The sequence below is a fragment of the Arvicanthis niloticus genome, chromosome 14 (genome assembly GCF_011762505.2).
Source record: "Arvicanthis niloticus isolate mArvNil1 chromosome 14, mArvNil1.pat.X, whole genome shotgun sequence".
Classification (NCBI taxonomy): domain Eukaryota; kingdom Metazoa; phylum Chordata; class Mammalia; order Rodentia; family Muridae; genus Arvicanthis; species Arvicanthis niloticus.
This window is the reverse complement of record NC_047671.1, coordinates 13852347-13867722: the sequence shown is the minus strand read 5'-3', so window position 1 is coordinate 13867722 and position 15376 is coordinate 13852347. Positions and strand designations below refer to the sequence as shown.

At 47.2% G+C, this 15376-nt stretch overlaps 1 protein-coding gene and 1 long non-coding RNA gene across 9 annotated transcripts in view; one reads left to right on the top strand and one right to left on the bottom strand.

Annotated features, from left to right (window-relative positions):
* Ctif (cap binding complex dependent translation initiation factor) overlaps nt 1-1838 on the bottom strand; it is a 266010-nt gene extending 264172 nt beyond the window's left edge. For 2 of the 7 annotated variants that reach the window (XM_034518412.2, XM_034518413.2), the window contains exon 1: nt 1608-1833. The gene's annotated coding sequence lies outside the window, so the exon portion shown is untranslated. Of the gene's footprint in view, nt 1-265; nt 285-1607 lie in introns of those variants that run through there. The other 5 variants (XM_034518416.2, XM_034518414.2, XM_034518415.2 and 2 more) reach the window with 5 other exon arrangements.
* LOC117720063 (uncharacterized) lies at nt 298-6990 on the top strand. Of its 2 annotated transcripts, none has more exons than XR_013103614.1 (3): nt 298-1314; nt 1989-4392; nt 5090-6990. It is a non-coding gene; the product is annotated as an uncharacterized LOC117720063 (long non-coding RNA). The 2 variants fall into 2 exon arrangements; XR_013103613.1 differs by having other exon boundaries at nt 299-1314; nt 5152-6990.
* Nucleotides 6991-15376: the final 8386 nt, after the last annotated feature.

Genomic DNA, 15376 nt, shown 5'->3' with positions numbered 1-15376 from the left:
TCTGTGCTAGGGTCAAGGATCCCAAGCATGGTTTGTTAGAGGTGGGGGTGGGGCACCAGAGCTTGGGTGGATCCCCCCAGCCCGCAGGGTGGGCAGCCAGTCACTGAGCTAGGGGAACAAGAGAAACGTAGAGGGAGGGCCACAGTGAGCTTGGGACTCCCAGGCAGCCTGAGAGCCCAAGCCACCCCAAGGTCTTCCCCAGCCCCAGCTTAAGGATTCCTTAGTAACCCAAGCGTGGACACACAAGAGACAGCCCAACTCACACCATTTGGGGCTAGCTGGTCCAATCCCAGGAGGCCTCCACCCCACGCTGTTCTCCACTATGCCGCCCCCTCCAAGACCTGGCTGTGTGTACACACACAAACAGTTGGGCGGGGGAGGCGACGCCTCCCTCCTGGTGGGGACACGCAGGGCACAGCCACAGATCCCTCCCCTCTAAAAGCCGCGCCCCCTTCCCGGCTCACACGCCCCCTGGCCCCTACCCTGAGAACTCTGCAAAATCATCAGAGCCAGGGCTGCCGAGTTCAGGGTTTGAATCCTGGATTGTCTTTTTAATGCAGACAAACAACCCGCACGCGGCCCTCCTGATCCCCTAGACATCTACCTCAGCCAAGCCACCGCTCCCAGCTCCCCCTAAAACCCGCGCCTGTGACCATCACTAGCTAGTTCCGATCAGCAGCCCATTCCACAGCCCTCGGGTTACTCGCCAGCGAGAATGGGCTTTTCGGAACCTGTCAACTTAACCCCAGCTCTGCAGGGCGTATCTATCCCCCCCAGGCCCCATCACTTCGAAGCCACAGAAATGTTCCTTCTTAAAGCCGGCAGAATCAGCACGGCCGAAGCCACCACTGCAATGGCTCCACCGAAGCTCCCTCCACTGCTCCTATCCGCCGCGCCCTCCGCGGCCCGCGGGCTCACCGGGGACGAAGGGAGGGGTCTGCTGCCTGTCTAGACGAGAGCCATCCACAGACATCCCCAAGCCCGCAGGGACGGCAGGAAAAGGGGCAGCGTGGACACACACTCGCGGGTTCCCTCCCTCAAGCCCGAGTGCTGCAGCCGCGCCCGCAGCCGCCTCCCCAGCCGCGCTCCGACCTCGGCGCAGCGCGCGGTCGGAACAGCTGCAAGTTTGCCTGGCGCTGGAGCAACTGCTCGTTGCAGCAGACGAGGCTCCAAAACAAAAGGAATCTCGCCCGCGAGCTTCCTCCCCGCGGGTCGGAACCAGCCACAAGACATCGGCTACACCGCGCGGCTCCAACGCGAGAGGGGCTCCAGACGCGCTTCCCCCCACCAGGAACCCCTCTGGGTTCCGGAGCGGTGGGTGTCACGGTCCCCACCGCGTGGGGAGCTGGGCCCACTACAGGACAAACCCTGGGAGAGGGCGAGATCGGAGAGAGCGGTACCCACTAGACCCAGAGAAGGGGACTAAGGATGGGTGCGGACACCGGGCTAGCGAAAGCCCTGGGAGGGGGAAGGGGGAGAATTGTCTGGAGCGGTTTTCCCGGATTTATCTATAATCGAGAACACGTCACGTAGCCCTCCTCCCGGGTCCCCGAATCCACCCGCAAGTCGAGGTGACTAAAAGAGGAGGGAGGACAAGGGATGCTCACCTCGGGGTTCCTCTGGCCGCCGCGCGGAGCCCGCGTCGGGGGTGGGGGAAGGGGCAGGGAAGGGGAAGGGAGGGACCAGGCTCCAAAGAGCGGACTCCTGCTGGGAGTTCGGCGCGTCCCAGCTGTGAGGGGATCGGGCACCTCAGCGGACCGACCCAGTCGAGAGGGGAGGGAGGGAGGGAAGGGAGACAGGGAGGGAGGGGCAGGCAGAGGGAGGGAGTAGAGGAAGGAAAAAAATGATCCCTGTACTGACACAGGGAAAGAGAATGTAGGAGAGTGACGTCCGGGCCCCGCCTCCCCCTCCGGCCACGTGCAAAGACTTGAAAGGAAAGAGGGAGACGGCGAGCCTGCTGGGTAATGTAGTTCGCCTTTCTTTCCTAGGATGGCGGGCCCTGGAGAGCTGGGAACCTCGGGGAACGCCAGGGATACCGCCTGAACAGACCAGTGTTGCTAAGCTGATACCAATGACCTCTTGCAGTAGAGGGGCCCTCTGCGGTGGGGGACAGAACTGAGGGCGAAGACAACGTCTGGGCTTGCAGAGAAACACTTGGTTTTAGAATCAGTCAGGCTATGAGGATAAGGACTTCGGTGCTTAAAGTATAAAGTCTGTCCCAATGGCAGATAAGAGAAAGCATAGTGTATGCTCTAGGAGCGATGTTGGGGGCGGGGGAAACAAGTGGCGTTATTAATGCGGCATTAAGTGCCACCATCGGTTATTGGGATTCATATGTTATAATTAACGTTTGCACATCGCTCAGTCAGGGGCGGGATGTTGTAATTAGATATGCACTTTGCGACCAATTAATTTTCCATTGGCCATGCTAAAAGCTGGGACACTGGCCGAAAGAATTCGATGCAGTGGGTAATTCGGTCATCACTTGATCTCCACTGGTTTGGTTAAAACTGAAATTAGCACAGAAGCCTCCAGGAGAAATATAAGATGTTGCCTGTCTCACCGAGCAGTGGAGTCAGGTGCATATTGGAGGTGCTGGGAACAAATCCTCTGAGTGATTAATTTGTAAAACATCTAATGAGCACATCTGGACATGCAGCGACCTGTAAGGCCCTCAGTCTGTGCCCTCCAGGAGCTCAATCTTGGGGGAGGGCCACAGGCTGATAAAGAATAGGGGATAAGTGAGTACTTGATACAGGGACAAGTCCAAAGCCCGATGGAACCAGGATGAGGGTGGGAAGGCTTTTTGGGTGGGACCCGGTATAGGAATGAAGTTACTAAGGTTTTTAACGAGAGGCAGGCATCTCTTAAGGCTATGAAAGGCTCTAGATTCAAGAGAAGAGAGCTAATTCTGCAACTCCAGCTATCTGGCTGGATAGGGGACACGTTGCTGGGGAGGTACAAGGTGGGGGGGGGGGTTGCAGAAAGGAAGGGATGGCTAGGAAGTGAGTCTAGAGGGCAGAAGGAACCTGGACAGCCTGCTAGAAGGGGCGGGGCTTGGAGTGGGCCTGGCATGATGGATGGATTTTGTTTAGTAGTGAGCTTTGAACACTGATTGAACCAGGCCACTGGTGGAAAGCAAAACTGAATATATGTTCACAGCCTGTGGAGGGCTCCTTTGACTTTTGAACCAAAACCAAAGGGCTAGAGTCCCTCACAGCAGGGGCACACTGCATTGCAGGCTCAGAGACCTTAGCCCATCATCTACAACAAACCACGGGTACAAGGCAGAATGTGTGCTGTAAGCCAAATGTCTGGGTGCCAGGCACTGTCTCCCCTGCCCCTGTTCACACACACAAACACACAGGAACACCACACACATACACACAAACAAACACACAGGAACACCACACACACACAGGAACACCACACACATACACACACACACAAACACACAGGAACACCACACACATACACACACACACAAACACACAGGAACACCACACACATACACACACACACAAACACACAGGAACACCACAAACACACAGGAACACCACACACACACAGGAACACCACACACACACACAAACACACACAGGAACACCACACACATACACACACACACACAGAGACATACACAGGAACATCTCACACACACACATCACTTTCTCTTTCCATTACTAAAGGAACATGAGCGTACCTGACTTCCTGGGGGCTTGCTCTTAGCAGTATGCCTCATTGGTTCAGCAGTGAGTTATTTTTATGCTCTAATATCTGGATGATTTCTTGGGTTTCCAAAATATTAGCTAATAGTACCAGAGTCTAGCCTTTTAGCCAATTCTGAGTCCCTTACCTTGCTGTCAGGGCAGGGTTTTGCACATCCAGCGACAGGCACACCACCTGCAAAGCAACTGAGAATGAACTGTCTGGTTTGGTCTTTGCCCTGGTTGTAAGTCTCCTCACCTTTCAGAGGTGAGGAGAGGCCGAACAACCTGCAGAAAAGAAGACAGGCATGCAGAGCACTTGTGGAGGCTCTGCCGAGTTGGCACCATGGCTGAGCACAGCAGAGGGAACTAAGACTGCCTGACCCCTGGGTTTGAATACTGGCATCATCTCCCGTGGCTGTGACCATGGGTAGCTAATTTAACTTCTAGACAGGGTAACCTTAAGGAGTTCACTCAACAACTTGGGCCTTATGGGAACCAATGATGATCCAGTCTTTTTGTGTGTCTGTCCCATGAAAAATGGCTATGTGATTGAGTTTCTTTCCTGTACCGAGATATTTCTGGTCCATAAGGATGACTGTGTATTTTTTCCTTTCTGTAGATACAGGTCATCAGAGTTGACCTAGTGGGAAGGAATCTTGAGCACTTCATCCTACAATGGGAAGTAAGTGCTTTTGTCTTCAAGGAACTTTGGCCCATTTCTGCACTTTCTCCATGTGCTGACTGAGGTCTCTCTGTGCTCTTTCTATTCTTAAAGACCCCATGCTGACTCCTTTTGCCCAAGGCTGCTTCCCCTTGGAGAGTGGGCAGTGCCAACGAGACACTACATGGGCGGCCATCAGATTACTTCCTGATTGCCGCATTCCCAGATCCCAGATCCCAGATCCCAGATCCCAGATCCCTGCTCTCTCTCAATTCCTAGACTGTTACTAACCCTTCAGACCCTCTCTGCATTTTCTTCCCCCAACCCACATAATTCCTGCGGAGAGCTCTCTAAAGTGGCCTCTGGTGACAGGCCTTGTTGGTTGGAATGGGGACATTAGGAAGGAGGCCTTGTGTATCCCTCAGCAATGGCCAGAGTGAAGGCCTGGCTTGCTTAGCTTGCCCAGGACCTTCCTTCCCAGCCTCATGGTTGATCCAGCATTCACCTGCAAGCTGAAGCCAGAAAAGTGGCTGAGTGCAGAGCCCTGGGGAACAACAATGTATCGAGAAACTGCCGGAAAACAAGACGCTAGTAAAAGAAATCTACTGCCCCCCCCCCCCCCCAGTCCTCCTCTCAACTCTCTCCATAGCCTTTCCAGGTGAGATGTACCCTCAGCAGGCCTCACATTTACGCATTTGTATATGTACTTATTTTGCAGTGCTAGGAACACAGGGCTTCATACAAGCTAAGCAAGCACTTTACCTGGATCTTCCCCTACAGCCCCCTCATAATGATTGAGGACCCCCTGGGAAGCCAGAAAAGGCTCTGCTGGAGAGAAGCCAGCTGTCTTCGGGAGCTGAGAGTCCATCTGGATACTCAGGAAAGCAATGAAGCTCCTCCCACCCCACCCCCTACGACCCCCAACCCTGCCACCCATATAAAGTGACTTTCTGTGAACTAAAGATGTTGGGGATACATTGGTCAAAAAGGGGGAAAAATGGATCGACAGCCACACATACTTTCTCACTGGGGGGTGGGGGTGGGGGAGGAGTCAACAGAAGCCCAACTTGACAGGGAGCTAGCACTGGCCTGGGAACACAGCAAAAGCAATGGCATTGGATGGGAGCTGGAGTGGCTTCTTGGTGTCCTGTGGTGACAGCTAACCCTACAGAAGGAAGGCGTCTTCTGGTGTCTGTCCTGTGTTATGGTGGTGTTGGCCTAGAGATACAGACTTGATAGACCCAGGTTGAGTTTCACTTCTGCCTCGTCTCAGCTCCCATTACACAACCTCAGAGACCATCCTTGCTGGGAAAGAAGATGCAAATCGATCCCGGGGCGGCCATCAGCAAGAGAGGGACATGAGCAAAGACCTGTGAACTTGAGAAGAGCTAACTTTAAAAAAAAAATGAAGTAAACGAGGGAGTGTTTATTGGGAAGGAGCTTTGCAGAAGTCATGGCAAGGTGCCTGAGAGGTTCCTGTGCCCTAACTCACTGTGTGACATTGCCTCTGTCTAGGCCTCAGTTCTTATATCTGTAAGGTGAGACCTCTGGATCTGATCTCTGAGATTGTCTCCCTTTAAGAAGTTTGCAATCTTTTGGCAAAGGGGGCTGTGGAATTAAGTGGCCAAGAGGCTGAATTTTCATCCTGGCAAACTTTCCAACTTGCAGGAAGGTCTTGAAGGAGCCCGAACAGGAACACAAATCAAGCTGACTTTGCCTGGTGAGATTCAAGGACAGTGAGAGCACTGACTGCTCTTCCAGAGGTCCTGAGTTCAATTCCCAGCAACCACATGGCGGCTCACAACCATCCTTAATGGGATCTGATGCCTTCTTCTGGTGTGTCTGAAGACAGCTACAGTATATATATATTAATTCTTTTTAAAAAAATGTTGCCTCCGCCTTCCTTCCTTCCTTCCTTCCTTTCACTATGTCACCAAGATAAACATTTCAAATGTTGTTCTAAAGATGAAATGTTTTAATATAAGCTATAATATAAATGCTTTAAATAACTTTAAAAATTAGTTTTTAAAAATTTACATATAAAGGGGCTGAAAGTATAGCCCAGTGGTTAAGAACGCTCGATGCTCTTCCAGAGGGTCCTGGTTCCGACTGTAGTTCCCATACTGAGGAGCTCACAACTGCCTGTATCCATCTCCAAGGAATCAGACTCTCTCTTCTGCTCTCTGTGGCAACCCACACAGACTATACATACACATAAAAAAATTAATTTGCATACCAAACAATGAGCCTGGTTGTGAAGTTTTTCACACTTATGTATAATCATACTCTGTTTATCTTCCCTGCCAGTTACTTATCTCTTATCTCTGCTCCATACTTCCACTGGCCCACTCCTAACCCAAATAGTCTGCTTTTATGTCGTGTGTGTGTGTGTGTGTGTGTGTGTGTGTGTGTGTGTGTGTAAATCTAGATCCCAAAGGCTATGCAGCCTAGGATGGTTCTGAACTCCTCAAGTGTCTGCTTTGCCTTCCTAGTGGGGTTACAAGCATGTACCACCCTGAAGGGTTCTTCTTTAAACAAATAGTTTGCTATGTAATAACAGTAATTGAAATGACTCTGTGTATGTACTTTGCATCCTATTTTACTCAGTTAATAAAATTAAAAAGGATGTTTTTCGTGTTACTGCAGTCTTTGTAGACAATCCCCGAAGAGTTATTTGAATGACAATTTTTAGCATCTAGTACATGTTTGTTCTAAGACGTCAAGAATGACAGTGACACATTAAAATGTGCATTAATCAAGGCTTAAGGAACTGCACAGTTCAGAAAATGTCAGACGTTTTAAAAAGAAATGGCAGTATAGAATTCAAATTCAGGGTGGGGGTATAATTCAGTGAGCTAACATTTGCCTAGCATGCACCAAAACCCTAGATTCTAGCCCCAGCACTGGGGCGGGGGAGTGGTTCAAATTAAGAACAAGTATTTACTATAGACAGAGTGGTTGTTTGGCCAAAAGGTGACTCTCCAAGCCAGAGTGGATCCAGTGAGATGCTCGGCAGCTAAAGCACGGGGCATGCAAGTTTGACAACTATGTTGTGGAACCCTAGAACCCACCCCAAAATTGATCTGACACCCCAAAATTGCCTGCCAACCTCCACTACCATGCATACACAGATGTACCATGCACATACAATAATAATAAATACATTTTAATTTTAAAGTTATTAAAAAGAAGGAAAAAAAGATAAGGTGTCAAGGTTAGATGTGTCAAGGCACAGTCTGGACAGGACAGGCCTTGGCACCTGAATGTGCTGGGGTCGAGAAGGATGCTATGAAATTGGTACATGGGTGACTTTTCCAGACACAGTTAGCGGGAGCTGGGTATAGGAATTGTCAGGGGAAGGGTAGATACTCAGGGAAGGAGGCAGAATTAAGTTTGTCACGTTAGTGATGTGCAATAGGTTCAAGGCTGGACTCAGGAGGCGGGCAGACCAGGAGCCAAATCTTTAAAACCACTTCATTTTGGACAAACCGAACTACTCTGACTTTCTGATTCCTCTATAAAATAGGGAAATCACAGATCACATCAGAAGGCTCTTAAAACATTAAAGGAGAGAGACTATGTGTGAGATGTGCTATGCAGGGCAAGGCTAGCCTTTATCTTTGTTTCGGTTGGTGTGTGTCTGTGTGTGTGTGTGTGTGTGTGTGTGTGTGTGTGTTTTCCTTTTGGTTCTTTGAGATAGGGTCTCTTACTATATAGCCTAGAACTCACTATGTCCTAGAAGTCCAGGCTGACCTCGAACTCACAGAGATCTATTTGCCTTTCAAGTACTGGGACTAAAGACATGTGCCACCACACCTGGCTGTTATCTTAGCTAACTTTATGGGAAGAGGAAAAAATAATATGACCAGTTTGAGCAGTATTGTTTGAGTTTGTCCTTCTGTGACCCAAGAAGAGGACATCAGAGTTTGCTGTTAAGGGACAATTAAGCCACACAGTGCTGGGTGGCCTAGTCTACAAGATCCCATCTGGACCTGACCTGAGAACACAGGACCCCTCATCCTCTCCCTTACTTCCTCACCTCTGGGAGTTCCGTACAATGAGGAGTGACTGGTGACTTCCCCTGCCCTTCTTTTGCACGGGAGACACAGACAGACTCCAACTGTGTTACTTTTCCAACGATGAGGGTTATCAGATACGTTTATCCCATACTCCTTCCAGAAAGGGCTAGCGGCAGCTCTTCCAGATCTGATTGGTGGAGTTGTCCTGCACTGGCGACTCTTCTGGAACATTCCTATGGCCTCAACCTGTTCCTGCGTTGCTCAGCACCTTTGTGGGAATTGGCTGCTTTTCGTGGAGTTGAAACGAAGGGCGTGTGAAGCCCTTGCGGACTTCTGTATGAGCCACTGGACAGAAACTGACCTGGAGGTCACCTGGGTGCTAATTAGAAGAAGTAAAGGAATTTTCAGAAAAATAAAGAGAAATGCCTTTTGGCAGAACTGAGCTGGGAGACTGGCCCAGGACACAGGACCAGTGAAGGAGGAGAAGAAGGACTTTTGGTTTCATAGGGCAGTTTCTGAGTGCTCAGCCAGCCTAGGTCCTTTGACTGGGCCACCAACACCGGTCCCCTCCCCACTCCTAGAAAACAAATTTGGTCTGACAGGGAGATAAGATTTGAAGCCTTTTCTTCAGGCCTCATCAAAGGTACCCTTTCAGTGGGCATGTTGCCATGACAACAGAAGAATTACCAGAGGGCATCTATAATTGATAGAAAATGCCATTCGTTTAGTTACAGGTTATTCTCCTTCTAGAAGGACTCTGAGTCTTCGGCTACTTGCCGTCGTTAGATATGATCTTCCTGGCTGAGCCAACTAATAATCACCTTCTTACTTAATTACTGGCCTAGCACGGTGGAACGCTTCTGTTATCAGCTGGGCTGTAATTTTTGGATGCAGCTCTTTGGGCAGGGCCTGTATTTGGGAACTGTGGTTACCCAGATGCTGGCCTTAACTTCTGCTTGTAAGCCACTGGGCCTCGGAATTCGCTGGAGGGATCTCTGTGAAATATTAGTACCTGCTGAGCATCGGCCTGCCAGCTGCTGGGAGGGAAGAGAGGGAGGAAGCTGTTTCCATGTAAAAATGACCCACGGGTCTACACTCTGGCTCTCCATTCCCACAATCTCTTTCACCTCATTTCCCCCACTTCCTAGATACATACCTAGACAGTTCCTAATATTGGAGTCGTATTATTTTTACTCATTTTTTTCCCTAAACATGACGGTAGAATTCACACAATATAAAATTTACTATCTCAGCCTTTTCCTTTTTCCCCAATTAATTAATTAATTTAAGATAGGGACTCACTATGTGGCTCTGCTGGCCTGGAACTCACTGTGTTGACCGGACTGGCCTCAAATGCAGAGATTCGCCTGCCTCTGCCTCCCGAGTGGTGTGTGCCACCTTACCTGATCCATCTTGGCCATTTTTAAGTCACAGATCAACGGCATTAAGTGGTCCACCTCATTACCATCTTTCCCAGGACTCTTCATTTTGTAAAACTGAAATGGTATCCATTTAATAATAAATTTTTTAATTAAAAAAATTTCATACAATATATGTTGATCATGTTTCCCTCCCTGCACACCCAACTTCTTTATGCTCTCTGTCCCTCTCCCTTTTCCCCTCTGTCCCTCTGACCCCCTCCCTTGTTCTCTCTTTCTCTCTCTTTCTCTCTTTCTCTCTCCCTCTCTCTCTCAAGAAAACAAAAGCAACAAACATACACACAAAACATGAAAATCAAAATTAAGAAGCAAACACACAGGTAAAACAAAACAAAAATGCCCCCCCCCAAAGCAAAATGATACAAAAAGTTTACAAAAATACCATTGGGTTTGTTTTGTGTTGGCCAACTACTCCTGGGCATGGGGACTGTCCTTTGGTTAGAATGCTCCTACAGTCTAGATTGCAGAAAATTGATATTTTCCTTTCCCAACTGTCTCAATCGGGGATAGCTTCTTGGTTAGGGGTGGGAGCCCATATCCTTCCTTTCCTCTCTCCCCTCTCAGGGATCCCATCTGGCTTGAACCTACCTGTGCAGGTCTTGTTCATGCTGCCACCGTCTCTGTGAATTCCTATGTGCATCGGTCCTGCTGTCTGTGTGACTGTTTCCTTGGGGTCATCCAGCTTGCCTCCTCTTCCTCATAAATCCCCGATCAATACTAATTCTTCCACATCCCTTTCCTGTACCACCTGGCAGGCACCACTCTGTGCCCCGTATCTATGACATCATCTATGGCTTTAGGTGTCCTTTATAGCAGACCCATGTAGTGTTTGTCTCTCTGCTCCTGGCTTATTTTGCTTAGCATAGTAATATGAAGCTCATGCTTTATCCATATTTTAACATATGTCACATGCATTTGCTCTTCAAGGCTGGTTGATGATTGCTATCGTGTTGTATGTATATATGTATGACTCTGTGTGTGCGCGTGTGCGTGTGCGTGTGTTGAAGTGGAAACTTAAGGGCTTTTTGGAAAGTCAGTTGTCTTGGATAGTGTTTTGCTGGGGCCAACATGTGAAGGAGTGTTTTCCTGAAGTGAACACAGGTAAAAGACTAAGGCAGACTCGTGAGGGAACATTTATTTAGCTGAAGCAGACATAGGTGAAAGTATGTTTTGCTAAAGCAAGCACATGAAAGAACATGTGATGAAGGATTCTTTGCTAACACAACGCATGCATTAGTCTGCTTTACATTTCTGATTGGATGCTACAGACAGGCTGCTACAAATACAGGTGTACAAATACCTCTTTCATTCAGATCTTTTGGGGGTTGTGACCCTCCCTGCTTTTGGGGATTTTTGGCCAACATTGGTCCAGGAGGGCAAAGGGAGCAGAGACTACATACGGATGGAGATTCCAAAGCCCTGTGAGTACATTACACACCAGGGAGAAGAAATGTCAGGACCAGCTGCAGGGAAGCTGATCAACTTTTACTTGGGATGATTCAAGGTTTATATAATTTGGGGGGCTGGGGGTAGGACCATCCAGAATAAGGCAGTGGTCATTGGCTGAGGGCTTAAGGTACTGAAATGCCTCATTAGCATTTCACGAATCTCAGGTGCTCTCTGAACAGGTTCTTATGGGTCAAAAGGAAATTGAACCTATAATCTTAACCAAGGCAACATGACATTCTGTAGGTAGAGATGGGGGGGGAGGGGAGTGTGAGGAGGGAGGTTGTTGAACTTTCAAGACAAGGTCAGAGAAGGGGAGGCCCTGCCAATGAACGGAGTCCTCCATTATGGGCCAAGCTCAGAAGGCTCTCAACCTGAATGAGCAAAGTTTTCCTACAGAGGATGCCTGCTCAGAGGTGGAATTGCTGGGGAATGTGGTAATTTTTAGTGCTCTGAGGGAGTGTTGTTCTGCTTTCCACCATTTTGCACTTCCTCGACAGTGCAAAGGTGTCTCCACACTCTCAGCCACACTTCCATGCATTCATTTGTTCTTGACTAGGAGACAGCCCAGTGTGTGTCAGGCAGTCATTCATTCTTGAAGACGGGAGCCTGGTTAACACCATCTACTTATAGCACCGTTACTAATATCTATAATAGCTGTTGTGGCAGGCACTGTTAGTATATTGATCACTAAATCAACCTTAAGAATACACCATTATCATTCCCATTTAAGAGCTTTAAATTGTTATTTTATTTTATGGGTTGGTGTTTTGCCTGCACACACACACCATGTGCGTGCCCAGTGCCCATAGAAGTCAGGGGGCATCAGCTCCCCTGGTGGTCCATGCTGAGAATTGAACCTGGGTCCTTGGGAGAAGTAGTCAAATGCTCTTAATGGCTCAGCCTTCTCTCTAGGTACCTGCTTTTATTTTTATTTTTTACAGCTTTATTTATTATTATATGCATGTATGTGTCTTTGTGGGGGTTTGTGCACGTGAGTATAGATGAAGACAGAGGCTAGAAAAGGAAGTGGACCCTGCACAGCTGGAGATAAAGACAGTTGTGAGCTGTCCAACACGGATGCTGAGAACTGAGCCGGGGCCCTCTGGAAGAGTGTATCATTCTGTTCTTAGCCTCTGAGCTGTCTCTTTAGCCTATGCCATTGCCATTTTTACAGGTGTGCGAACCAACTGATATGATCAATAATCTTTCCAAGATCACCTGGCCAAATAATCATTGATATCCTTGAAACTACCCTCTGAGGAAACCATACTTGCTTAGTTTAGAAGAAGGTTTTCTTATAAGTGGGCTGGACAATCTTCAATAACACAGTTCTATTTTTCAAATATTTTTATGCCTTTCTTCTGGCAACAAAAAAACAATGTACAGAATGATTGAAATCTTAAAGGAGCACCAAGGAACTTAATATAACCAAACATACAGTTAGAATCTAGAAAAATTAAAACCTTCAATTTCCTTGGGAACTAGATTTGAGGGTGATTATCCTTATAATGGAATTATTTGCTTTATGGAAGGATTCACTGAATTATCCTCTTCTGTGATGAGCTTTCTCCAATCACTTGAAGTATGAATTAATCTATAACAATATGATGTATATATAGCTTCCCCCAGAACACATCTACTGCTCAGCATGAAGCCAAATCAAGTTGCTAAAATGCTTTTGATTGCAGGCTAATGATAGTGTGGAATATTTGCTCACTTCAGCATTTGAGGGTTCTAACGAGGAAAGGATTTACAGACTCCACTGTCAAACCGACACCCTTAATCCTGATGAAATCATAAAGCGTAGAGTCATGCCAACGACAGGTGTGAATGATACTTACAGAAGTGCTTTACAGTGGTTAAGGAGAAGCAGCCACAGAAGACTCTTCAACAGGATCATTAGAAGCCAAGCCCAACTTTCAGATCTTGCAAATGTTGAGAGCTGGGATAGGAGAGACCCAGGGATCTGTGTGATGTGCATCACACCCTGACATCTACCGAGAGCCAATGATGGCATGGAACTAGATGGGCATGTTCTTTGGACTTTGTGATTAAGAATTACATTTCACTGCTAAATATCACAGACCCAAGTTAGAGTGACTTTTAAACAAAGATGAGACTTTCCTCCTTAAAATTTTCTATCCACTTTGGAGAATAGATTTATTTATTTTTATTTATATGAGCTGTCTTCAGATACACACTAGAAAAGGGCATCAGATCCCATTACAGATGGTTGTGAGCCACCATGTGGTTGTTGGGAATTGAACTCAGGACCTCTGGAAGAGCAGTCAGTGCTCTTAACCGCTGAGCCATCTCTCCAGCCTGCCACTTCTTTTAAAATATTTTTAATGTAGTTTTTGTCTTTGTGTGTATGTGTGTGTGTATGTGTGTGGTATGTGTGGTGTGTGGTATGTGTGTGGTGTGTGTGTGTGGTATGTGTGGTGTGGTGTGTGGTGTGTGGTATGTGTGTGGTGTGTGTGTGTGTGTGTGTGTGTGTGTGTGTGTGTGTGTGTGTGTGTGTGTGAGTGTGTGATACAAGAGGAGGTCAGAGTACAACTTCGGTCGGTTGGTTTTTGCCTTCCATTGTGTAAGTCTCAGGGATCAAATTCAGATCATCAGGCTTGTTGTAGTAAGTGCATTTACCCACTGAACCATCACACCAGAGCCGGCAGATCCTTACAGAATAAAGAACACCTTCCAACTCACTAACCATGTTCCTTGGTATTTACCTAAATAAGTTGAAAATTTACATCCACACAAAAACCTACACACAGATGTTTGTGGCACCTTTATATATAAGTGCCCAAACTTGGAAGCAAGCAAGGTGTCTCTCAGCAGATGAATGCATGAATATGCTATAGTACAACCGGGGATGGAGCGTGAGTCAGTGAGACGTGAGTAGTCAGGCCGCAAAACACACGGAGTAGCCTAAAAAATATATCAAAAAGAGAAGATAGCCAAGCTGGAAAAGCTCCATGCTATGGAGTTCTGATGATAGGACTTTCTATAAAAGACAAAACTATGAACCAGTAAAAATATCTATGGTTGGTTTAGGTCCCAAGTATCACAAGATTATGCATATTTATATACAATAAACATTTATTTTTAAGGCAGTGAAACTATTCGATATATTATAATGGTGAATAGATATTATTATACATTTGCTGAGACCCATGGAACATATGATACCAGATGTAGAGTTTAATGTAAACTATAGGTGCTAGTTAAAAACATATTAATCTTAACTCATAGGCTTCAATAAACACTTAAGCATGCAGTGCTAATACCAGGCAAAATAGCAAGGTCTGGTGAGGGAGAATTTGGGAAAATCTCTATATTTTCTACTTAATATTTGAAAATCTAAAAATTAAGATATAAATTTTTTTTGTAGGAAAAAAGAAAGACTGAGACCTGTTACATTCCCTAGTTAGGCTGACTCCTGTGGGTATGATGATGCCTGACTTCCAGCCTCAAAGCTGGCTCCTCATCATCAAGTGGCAAGCCTGAACACTGGCCATCTGAACATCACCTAACAATAGAGGTATCAGGAGAAGGGCTGAGGGACACCTGCTAGCTGCTAAGTCAGTGCCTATATTTTGTCACATTGTTATTGCTATGACCTGAGGAAACAAGAAAGGAAAGGTTCATTGTTGCTCATTAAGTAGTCCCTGGCTGGCTGGCTGCATTGCTTTGGGGTCTGTGACAAGCCAGAAACAGGCGGTGCAAAGAAACGGCTGAGGAAAACTGCTCACTTCCTGGTAACCAGGAAGTGGGTGCATGAGAATCTGGGGACAAAATATACCGTTCATATGCCCCCTCCCCGTGATCCATGTCTGTTAACCAATCCCACCTTTCAGTAACCCATTCAGTGTGAGTCCATCAATGGAGCAGTGATCTGAGGGACATCCCAGAGTCAACCTGTAACATTTCCCAAATGAGCACAGTCTATGTATTTTATAAAACTAAAGAATTATTAATGTGGTTGAGTGTGACACTGGTGTAGTAGTTATGCTAGAAATGCAAGTGTTTCTCTCTTGGGGATACACAGTGTGTTACTTATGAATGGAAAGAATGTAACGCCTTGCCTTTGCTCTAGAG